We start from the raw sequence: 11267 nt of genomic DNA, 5'->3' as shown, positions 1-11267 counted from the left end.
GAGATGCCCTCTGGACACCTTCCTAAACTGTTGGATGACATATCTAGGATTGTCTAGTAGTGTTTGGCTAGGATGTCCTGTTATGTCAGACCCTAATCGGAGGGGTATTGAGACCGAACGACCCGTGGTAGCAATGAGGATTCATGGGCGCTCAAGACCGGTAACCAACCCGTGAGAGGACAGGAATCACATTGTGGGGGCCATTTATTGGTAGGGTTGCATATGGTTAGACTTGGGCTCACGGGCGCTTAAGACCGGTAACCAACCCGTGAGAGGACGTGAGAGCTTCCCGTTTACCATATGTGGATGATTAATAGGGTTGATGAGTCCGTAGTCAGGGACTATGAGGACTCTAGTGTGAAGGATACCGGAAAGGATCGTCAGGGACGAGGAATGGACGTATCTGGATCCGACTTGATGTAACTAAGTAGAAGACTTGCATTTGGCTAGGTTTTACCCTGACATGCGCCGGTACTTAGACCAATGGTGATGTGAGAGAGTGGTGACTTAACCCCCAGCCATGGAATGTCCCGAGGGATGCCGGACCCATTACCAACTGATGATGAATGATTGAGACATTCCTAAAGAAGTACGGTGCTATGACTTAAAGCATGTCTGCCAATAGAGACCAGCATACATAGAGTTAGATTCATACATTCATTGTTTGTCTCATACCATATTGCATTTATGTTTGCTTTGTAATCCTGCCATTTATGTTATTATGGATTTAACTGCCTTACTGAGTTTCTTTGAAACTCATTCCTTTATTGTACAATGTTTGTTAGACTATTCTGCAGTGCTCGAATATTATGACGGTCCCTATGAAGAAGCGCAAGGCAAAGAGGCATATCTCCAGGAAGGTGATTGCGGTTACTACAATTACACTGAAGATCCCGCGAGTGGTTATGCTCCGTACGATGCTTAGTCCGACCATTGAGTGGAAGCGTCCTTGTGCCATTTATGAGATTTACACATATAAGGATGTTGTCTATAAAGTGGAGAACAATTTAGTTACTGGGATTAGATTTTGTCTAGTTTATTCTCTTTTGGAGCTACTTTTCCGCTAGTTGTAGAGTGGGATTTTGCCTCACTTTACTTATCTGTTTTGACACTCTGATTATATCTAGTATTCTGATTTATTTATGATTCATTCTTTCCTCATTGGATCTATGGTTTATCTTCCGCACTTTTATTATGATTGTTCATGATTATGTTATTGTTTATGTGGGAGGTTGATTACTCGATACCTGATCTTCGGGTTGTGGATCACACTCTCGGGTATGCCAGATAGGGTACCGGCTGGGAGGATGTGACAGATTGGTATCAGAGCCCAAGGTTCGAGGAGATCCTAACCAAAAAAGACAATAACTGAACATTCCTGAGTCATTGATCTGAAATGACTCTTTTACTCTTAGAAATGAATAATAGAACACTGAATTAGAAACTTAACCTTTGAGGCATAACAGAACATTTCCGAATAACATACCATAATTATACTTGAACAAATGTCACTAATGCAAAGAAAAGAAAGGTGCATAATATACAATAATTAAGTGAAACAAAATGAACTTCATTAATTTCAAAAGTTTTTACAACGATTACATCTGAAATGCATAAATGGAAATCCTAGGGTGCACGGTCTATCTAGGTGATCTTCTCGATCTCTCGTATGCTCCGAACTCCTCCGCTAGCCGAGTCACCCGATGCTCTATCCTATCCTGTCGTGACTCCATCCTCTCATACATCTGCTCTTGTCTGACCTCCATCCTCTCTAGCATGGAAGTCATCGATCTCATCTGTGCCCCAAGATCTGAAGTCTCTAGAACCGCATGTGAAGGGCCACCGCCTCGAAGTGTGATGAAGGAAACTCGTGATGCACCGCTCGGCCTCGTGCATATCTCGCATCATCTCCGGCCCGATCATCACTATCGGGATCGATATCCTCTCCTCCATCCTCCGACCCCGATCCTCATCCTCCGACTCCTCGTCATCCTCACCCTCCGGACCAGGAGATCTCTCTCGATCGCTTTAGTCTCATCCGACGAATGGTCCGAGTCCCAATAGAGTATCCCCGTGAACCAAAGTTGTCCACTAGCGTATCCTCGAAGCTCACCCCGAAATGCCTAAAGATCAAGGTCGGTAGCCTCCCATAGCAAAGGTTCCGCATGCTAGGCCGCAGAACTAAGTCCAAGATGACCTGCTGAATGATGTAGGAGAGATCGATCTCGAAGCCCATGTAGATGCGGTAGATGACTAAGGCCTCCATCACCGTGACCCGATGGTGATGTCCGGCCTTCGGCATAATGTTTCGGCCGACTATGCGACCGATAATCCGTGCAGAATCCGTCATCCGTCCTTTGGTCCACGGAGTGAAGCATCGACGGCTATCCCATAGCGTAGAGCATATCTCGCAAAGCTCGTACGGCATCGATGGCTGTCCAGATCCGCTCCTGCAGTATCCACACACACCGCCGTGGATAGTAAGGAACCCGCAAGATCTCAACCAAGTGCCCGGGTGGAGAAGCGAATCCGAGTCCGGAAGACCCCGCTCTCCCGAGGACAAGTCTAAGTGGATGTCCTTGGCCTCGAGCCTCCTCTGTGTAGGTAAGGTTGCTAAAGAACAACCTCACTAGCTCCGGGTATACCGGCAGATCCTCGGTGAAGAGATGAGTCCACTACAATGTGTCGAATCTCTGCCAAATCCTAAAGGCTCTGAGCTGGTGTAAGTGAAGTAGACGTCCCATCTCGATATTGCAATGGAATCGAAGTAGGCCTCGTACAGAACTCGGCCCGAGGTGTGTCAAACATGTCCGGTCTCCTAACCTCCCGTCTAGGCTCGAAGGAACCCGACCTCTGCCCCTAAGTGCACCTACAATGCGACCACGACCTCTACCTCGTCTTCGCCCTCCCCTCTGCATAGTGGATATCTGTGAAAGAGACAAGAGACAATTCCAGTTAGTGCTACCTTAAGATTTGAGCCAAAAGGGTATTTTCGTAATTTTTCGGAAAATTTCAAATTTGGAGGAAATTTGATTTGAACATACTAGCATGTGCGCAATACTTGGAATTTCATGTCTATGAAGTTTGTTTGATGAAAATCGATCGAAAACTTGGATTAAAGCGGAAAATTCAGCAAGAAGGAAATTTGGGGATTTTGCAATTTAGGTCAAAATTGGATTTTTGAAAAGTTGAAATTGGTTAAATCAAATTGTATGGACCTATCTACAATGTCATCTTGAGCATGTAGCATTTGATCTCGTGCGAAAATTTCAAGCGGTTTGAGAGAAAACGGAATTTTTCTAAAGATATCGATTTCGGTATGAAAACGTTGCGAGATGAGCACCAAATGTGTTAAAACTTGTTGTCTATGCATGGCATTGTGTTTAAAACCTAGGGAATATGTTTCTAAGCATTCCTAAGCATGATTTCTAGCATTGGATACGAGCAAAGCATGGTTTTGTTTGAAATGCAAGCATGAGAAGATGAAAATGGAAGAAAGAATGAGAGATTTACCTTGTTTGTGATGATTGTGTGTTGTTGTGTTGTTGTTGAAGCACCAAAACACCTCAAGAACACTTGTGAGAACCTTTGGAGACTTTCCCTAGAGCTCTCTCACCTTTGGAAGAAGTTAGAATGAAGTTGGAATGTGGAAATGAGGCTTATAATGCGAATTTTCGCATTCTGTCTGCATTGGTCGACTCATTGGTCGACTGGGTCAGTCGACCAATCACTCGACCAATGGTCACACAGACCTCTTTTGCTGTTGAATTTTTGGAAAATGTGATTTTTGCCTTATGGATTATTGTTTGATGACTATATGGTTATATTTGAGCATGATTTAAGATTTCCAATCATTTGGTCAAGTGGATTTTTGATGATTTTAAGTAAAGAGTGGAAGCAAGTTGTTGATGATGTTCTTGGATATCTTGCTTCTGATTTGGAAACCAAGGTGATACACTAGGTGGGTAAAGTTAAAGAAGAGAAGGGAGTTTCACCTTGGGGAGCTCCGGTCTTGTTTGTCAAGAAGAAAGACGGTAGTATGCGCTTGTGCATCGACTACCGTGAGTTGAATAAGTCGACTATCAAGAATAGATATCCGCTGCCCGTAATTGATGATCTCTTCGATCAGTTGAAGGGTGCAGTTGTGTTCTCAAAGATTGACTTAAGGTCCGGATATCACCAATTGAAAGTGAAGTCTAGTGATATCTTCAAGACAGCTTTCCGAACGCGGTATGGTCACTACGAGTTTAGAGTCATGCCCTTCGGATTGACCAATGCTCCTGCAGTGTTCATGGACCTCATGAACTGAGTATTTCACGATGTGCTTGATAAGTTTGTGATTGTTTTCATTGATGACATCTTGATCTATTCGAAGAGCGAAGAAGAGCATGCGAGTCATCTAAGTTTCACTTTGCAAAGGTTGCGAGAAAAGAAGTTGTTCGCTAAGTTTAGCAAGTGTGATTTCTGGCTTAAGAGAGTGGTATTCCTTGGTCATGTGGTTTCAGCCGAAGGTATTCGTGTCGATCTTGAAAAGGTTCAAGCTGTGGCTGAATGGGAAAGACCGAAGTCGGTAACGGAAATAAGAAGTTTTCTTGGATTGGCGGGTTACTACAGAAGATTTATTGAGAACTTTTCTCGGTTGGTTGCTCCTATGACTAAGTTGACCAGGAAAGAAGAGAAGTTTGTTTGGTCTGACGCCTATGAGAAGAATTTCCAAGAGTTGAAAGATAGATTGACAAGTGCCCCGGTTTTGACTATACCTGATAGTTCCGGTGGTATGACAACTTTATACCGATGCGTCAAAGATTGGATTGGGTTGCGTACTGATGCAACATGGCAAGGTCGTAGCCTATGCTTCTCGGCAGTTGAAAGATTACGAGCGGAATTATCCCACTCACGATCTAGAACTTGCCGCTGTTGTCTTTGCTTTGAAGATTTGGAGACATTACCTCTACGGTGAGAAGATTGCCATTTTCACGGATCATAAGAGTTTGAAATACTTCTTTACCCAAAAGGAGTTGAACATGAGACAAAGGAGATGGTTGGAACTAGTCTCCGATTATAATTGTGATATTCAAGGTATCACCCTGGGAAAGCAAACGTTGTTGCCGATGCTCTTAGTAGGAAGAACCGGAAGAAGACTTTGGATTTGAATGCTTTGAGTTTACCATTGTGGTCTTCTATTGAGAGTTTTGATTTGGAAATCGTCCCTGAGAATTCTGATTTTATTCTTTCTGCCATGACGGCAAGATCTGGTCTTAGAGATAAGATTGTTGCTCTGCAGAGTTCTGATCAAGAGCTTTTGATCAAAGTTGAGAAGATTTCTTCGAATCCTGAGTCGGACCCCGACTTTGGTATATCCATGGATGGTGCTTTATTGTTTAGAGGAAGACCGTGCATGCCTCGCAAACGAAGAAATTAAGAAAGAAATATTGAAGGAAGCACACCAATCGGTCTTTACTATACACCCGGGAAGCACAAAGATGTACAAGGACTTGAAGGAACATTTTTGGTGGATTGGTCTGAAGGCTGATGTTGATGATTTTGTTGCCAAGTGTGAGACTTGCCAACGTGTGAAAGCCGTTCGACAACCTCCATCTGGATTACTTCAACCTCTTCCTATTCCTAGTTGGAAGTGGGAGGATATCTCCATGGACTTTGTGACTAGCTTGCCTCGGACAAGTAAAGGCAATGACACCTTGTGTGGGTGATTGTTGATAGGTTGACCAAATCAGCCCACTTCATTCCTATGAAGATCACTCATACTCTGGATAAGCTAGCAAGGCTTTATGTGGATAATGTGGTTCGTCTGCATGGTGTGCCATTGAGTATTGTTTCGGATCGTGATCCTAGGTTCACCTCAAGGTTTTGGAATAGTTTGCAGAAGGCCTTGGGAACCCAATTGAACTTGAGTACAGCTCATCATCCACAATCGATGGGCAATCCGAGCGGACAATTCGGACATTGGAAGACATGCTCGAGATCTTGTGTGGTGGATATGGGTGGTAATTGGGATGAACACCTAGCTTTGGTTGAGTTTGCCTATAACAACAGTTATCAAGCAACAATAGGCATGGCTCCATTCAAGGCTTTGTATGGTAGTACTTGTAGGACACCTTTGTACTGGACTGAGACAGGTGAAAGAAAAGTCTTAGGTCCCGAAATGATTGAAGCTACGAGTGCTATGGTAGATATGATAAGAGAAAGGATTAAGTCTCGCCTACCAAGACAGAAATCTTATGCCGATAAGAGAAGAACCGATTTGGAATTTCAAGTTGGAGAGAAAGTCTTTCTGAAAGTTTCACCAATGAAGGGTGTGATGAGATTCAATGTTAAGGGAAAGCTTAGCCCTCATTACATTGGACCTTTCGAGATTTTGGAAAAGGTTGGACCTGTTGCGTATCGATTAGCATTACCTCCGCCTCTTGCTGGTGTTCACAATGTGTTTCATATTTCGATGCTCCGTAAATACATAGAGAATCCGGAACACATTTTGCAGCAAGCACCTGAAGGACTTAGTGCTTATTTGACCTACGATGAAGAACCGGCCGAAATCTTGGATAGGAAGGACAAGCAGCTGCGGAATCGCACCATCCCTTTGGTGAAGATTCGGTGGAAGAACCATACCCCTGAAGAAGCTTCTTGGGAGAAGGAAGAAGACATGAAGAAGAAGTTTCCTTACCTCTTTGGAAGCACAGGTACGCTTTCAATTTCGAGGACGAAATTTCTTTAAGGGGGGGAGAATGTAAAACCCAGCCCTAACCTTGACCCGGAAACCTTGTTACTTGTAGGTCCGATGAACCGAAGTAAAGTAAGAAGTCAGCTTTGGGCCATCCCAGTGGAGGACTTGGTGTCTGGCTTTGAATCCATGAAAGTTGATGATGAAGTTCTATTTATGGAAACTGAATCTTGATGAAGATCGGATTAGTTGATGGACTTGGAGTGCTCTCTATCTTGGTTTGAAGGCATTTCTACCTATTAGGTAAGTCACTTGACATGTTTGCAAAACCCCTTTAGGATTGGATTTGATCTGGGTCTTCAATTCCTCGTTTTGGAATTGCTGTCAGCATTGGTCGACTGATTGGTCGACTGGACCAGTCGACCAATCCACTCGACCAATGGGTGCTGTCTTTGGCAATTAGGTTTTTCTTGCTCTATTTAAGTCCAATCTCGAGTCTACTTCGTATTTTCTGCCTCCAAACTCTTTGGAACGAACCAAAGACCTCTGCAAGTCATCTCCCTTGCATCCTTGGTGATTTTCTTGACGGATCTTCGTCAAAACTCTTCCTTTTCATCAAAAGGTATGTCTACACTCTCTTCTTCTCCTCTATCTCTTATTTTCTTTCCTTTTTGAGTTGAGACAATGGAGGAGATGCTGCATTCTCTGTTGCAAACATCTCTGGACTTGTCTCTCATGATCATCCTAAGGATTAAAGGCTAGAACAATGATCTAAACCATGATCATTGCAAGCTTTTGAAGGAATCATGATCAAACCATGATCTAATCTTTGTTTAACTTCTTATTTGAATTCTGATCTCCTTGGATCTTTTATATTGATCATGTTAGTAGTTAATTGCTGTGTCTTCTTTTCATGATCCATGATCTATCAATCTCTAGTTGTTCTCTTCTACCATACTATGTGTTCTTCATGAATCATGATAGTTACATATATGGTAGGTTTTTTTTCCTTATTTAGATTTACGCTTTTAAGCCTATTTCCTTGAAGATCTAAGTATGCTTTTCATGATATCTTTACCTGAAGCAATGATCCATCCTCCTATTGTTCTTGTCTTTGATTTCTACCTTGAATTCTTCAAGATCCATGGTTGATCTAATTATGGTAACTTTTTGTTTCCTAATTTGGATCTTGATGGCGTGATTTGATTAGTGTTTTGAGGTCCCCTATATGTTAGAATACTACTGATGTAGTTTACCCCTTGATTAGTACCCTTTTGAACCACCAAATTCGGATTTCATATCTTAAAACTCTGTTTTTTCAGGCTATTGTCTGCATTGGTCGACTGATTGGTCGACTGGACCAGTCGACCAATCCACTCGACCAATGAGTACAGCAACTCCAGAATTGGTCTGTGTTGGATGTTTTGGTATCTTTTCTGTTAGGGATCTTTCCTAATATGTTGTATACACTTGTTTAGGACCTTCTTCTCAAGTTTGCCAAGATCTTACTTGATTTCTTAGGATTCCTTTGCGAGTTATAAAAGGTAAGGATGGTTATTTCCTTAATTGCATAGATAGCATGAATCTAGTTTCTATATTTGAATATCATTGATATGTTTCCTTAATTAGATTCTTACAATGATATACTACTGTTGCATAACTTTGATTACAGTAGCATTACTTATTCATATTGAATTGACTCATGTATGATTTACTTACCAATTATATACAAAGTGATTGCAATTATTGATTTCTTTCCATATATGAAGTTACCATATATGTGATGATATGAATTGATGCATGTGTATGCTTAAGTATGGTTTGGAAAGGAGAGGTGTCCTTTTGACACTTCTATCCTTGGACTACTACGGGAATATTATGGGATGTTTCCGGAGATGCCCTCTGGACACCTTCCTAAACTGTTGGATGACATATCTAGGATTGTCTAGTAGTGTTTGGCTAGGATGTCCTGTTATGTCAGACCCTAATCGGAGGGGTATTGAGACCGAACGACCCGTGGTAGCAATGGGGATTCATGGGCGCTCAAGACCGGTAACCAACCCGTGAGAGGACAGGAATCACATTGTGGGGGCCATTTATTGGTAGGGTGGCATATGGTTAGACTTGGGCTCACGGGCGCTTAAGACCGGTAACCAACCCGTGAGAGGACGTGAGAGCTTCCCGTTTACCATATGTGGATGATCAATAGGGTTGATGAGTCCGTAGTCAGGGACTATGAGGACTCTAGTGTGAAGGATACCGGAAAGGATCGTCAGGGACGAGGAATGGACGTATCTGGATCTGACTTGATGTAACTAAGTAGAAGACTTGCATTTGGCTAGGTTTTACCCTGACATGCGCCGGTACTTAGACCAATGGTGATGTGAGAGAGTGGTGACTTAACCCCCAGCCATGGAATGTCCCGAGGGATGCCGGACCCATTACCAACTGATGATGAGTGATTGAGACTTTCCTAAAGAAGTACGGTGCTATGACTTAAAGCATGTCTGCCAATAGAGACCAGCATACATAGAGTTAGATTCATACATTCATTGTTTGTCTCATACCATATTGCATTTATGTTTGCTTTGTAATCCTGCCATTTATGTTATTATGGATTTAACTGCCTTACTGAGTTTCTTTGAAACTCATTCCTTTATTGTACAATGTTTGTTAGACTATTCTGCAGGTACTGAATATTATGACGGTCCCGATGAAGAAGCGCAAGGCGAAGAGGCATATCTCCAGAAAGGTGATTGCGGTTACCACAATTACACTGAAGATCCCGCGAGTGGTTATGCTCCGTACGATGCTTAGTCCGACCATTGAGTGGTAGTGTCCTTGTGCCATTTATGAGATTTACACATATAAGGATGTTGTCTTTAAAGTGGAGAACAATTTAGTTACCCAATGTACTTGCTACTGGGATTAGATTTTGTCTAGTTTATTCTCTTTTGGAGCTACTTTTCCGCTGGTTGTAGAGTGGGATTTTGCCTCACTTTACTTATCTGTTTTGACACTCTGATTATATCTAGTATTCTGATTTATTTATGATTCATTCTTTCCTCATTGGATCTATGGTTTATCTTCCGCACTTTTATTATGATTGTTCATGATTATGTTATTGTTTATGTGGGAGGTTGATTACTCGATACCTAATCTTCAGGCTGTGGATCACACTCTCGGGTATGCCAGATAGGGTACCGGCTGGGAGGATGTGACACCTTGTCTTTTAAATAGGCAACATAACACTGCCGAGAGATCTTCTGGTCAGAGGAGACTTGACCGATTCCCATATCAGTCGGGAATTTTATCTTCAGGTGCTTTGTCGAAACAATAGCACCTATCTTGGATAAAGATGGTCGCCCGAGAATCATATTATAGGCTGGTAGTTCTCGAACCACCAAAAAATTGATTCGGACAGTTGTTTCTCTAGGAAAACTTCCAATGGAAAGATCCAACTGAACCGATCCTTCCGCTACTGCAGATGACCCTGCAAAGCCATATAGGTGTGTAGATGAAGGTTTCATCAAGTCCTGATCCACCTTCAATTTTTGATACACTTCGTAAGAAATTAGGTCAGCTGTAGACCCTGTATCAATCAATACTCTATGCACTACTCTATGCACTTCCCGCCGTGCAATCTCTACCTTGATGACTATAGCATCATCATGAGGTAAACAAACATCTCTTTCGTCTTCTTCGCTAAAGGTGATAGAATCTTCACCATTCAGCTTCTTCCGCTTCTGCGCCTCTCCGGCTCCAACAAATTTGGATTTGGTTTTTAAACTCCGAAATGATTCGGGCTCTGGACCCCCGAAGATGGTAAGAATCGGTGACCGAGTAGCAGCTTCAATCACCTCCTTGCCTTTTTTAGACTTCGGGGCTCTCCTTGATCGTTCGAACTAACCGAACGATTCCTTTTAGGGGCAGCCGCACGTGGCCCACGTGGCTCCTCCCTTCTCCTGCTAACAAAACGGACAGATGTCCCCGAGATATCAATCTCTCAATATCTGCCTTCAGATGACGACAGTCATTAGTGTAATGCATAGTCCTTGTGGAATCGGCAATACTTTTCCCGATCCTGCTGCTCTCCGGGTTTCAAAAAAATTTTAGGCGGCCACTTCAAAATATTTTTTCTTTTGAGGATATTCAAAATATCGGCCCGAGGAGCATTCAATGGAGTGTACTCACTTCTACCGGGGGATCTTTGGCGCCAAGGTTGGGATCTTCCAACCCGATCGTGAACATTCTTCTTTGGCTTCGCGCTTCGCTCAGGAGCCTTTTGTTCCTTATTGGAGACTTTATTATCTCCTTGGCGCGCATCTAGAATCTCCATGACTTCAGCCTCGCTTCGGCATCTCTGTACCAACTCGGCATAAGTCGTGGGTATATCCCGTAGTAATAACTCCAGGAGTTTCCAATTTGTGAGTCCTATGAATAGAGCGGTTCTGGCTACTGTTCATCCAAGTTTTCTATCTCCATCGTCACTTTGTTGAATCTTTTCTGAAACTCTCCGATCGATTCGTTCTTTCCTTGTTTGACAAGAAACAAGGTTTCTTCCGTTTTCTTGACCCGTATCCCACTC

The sequence above is a fragment of the Hakea prostrata genome, chromosome 6 (genome assembly GCF_041222555.1).
Source record: "Hakea prostrata isolate BN-2017 chromosome 6, UWA_Hpros_2, whole genome shotgun sequence".
Lineage (NCBI taxonomy): Eukaryota > Viridiplantae > Streptophyta > Magnoliopsida > Proteales > Proteaceae > Hakea > Hakea prostrata.
This window is presented reverse-complemented; position numbering follows the sequence as displayed.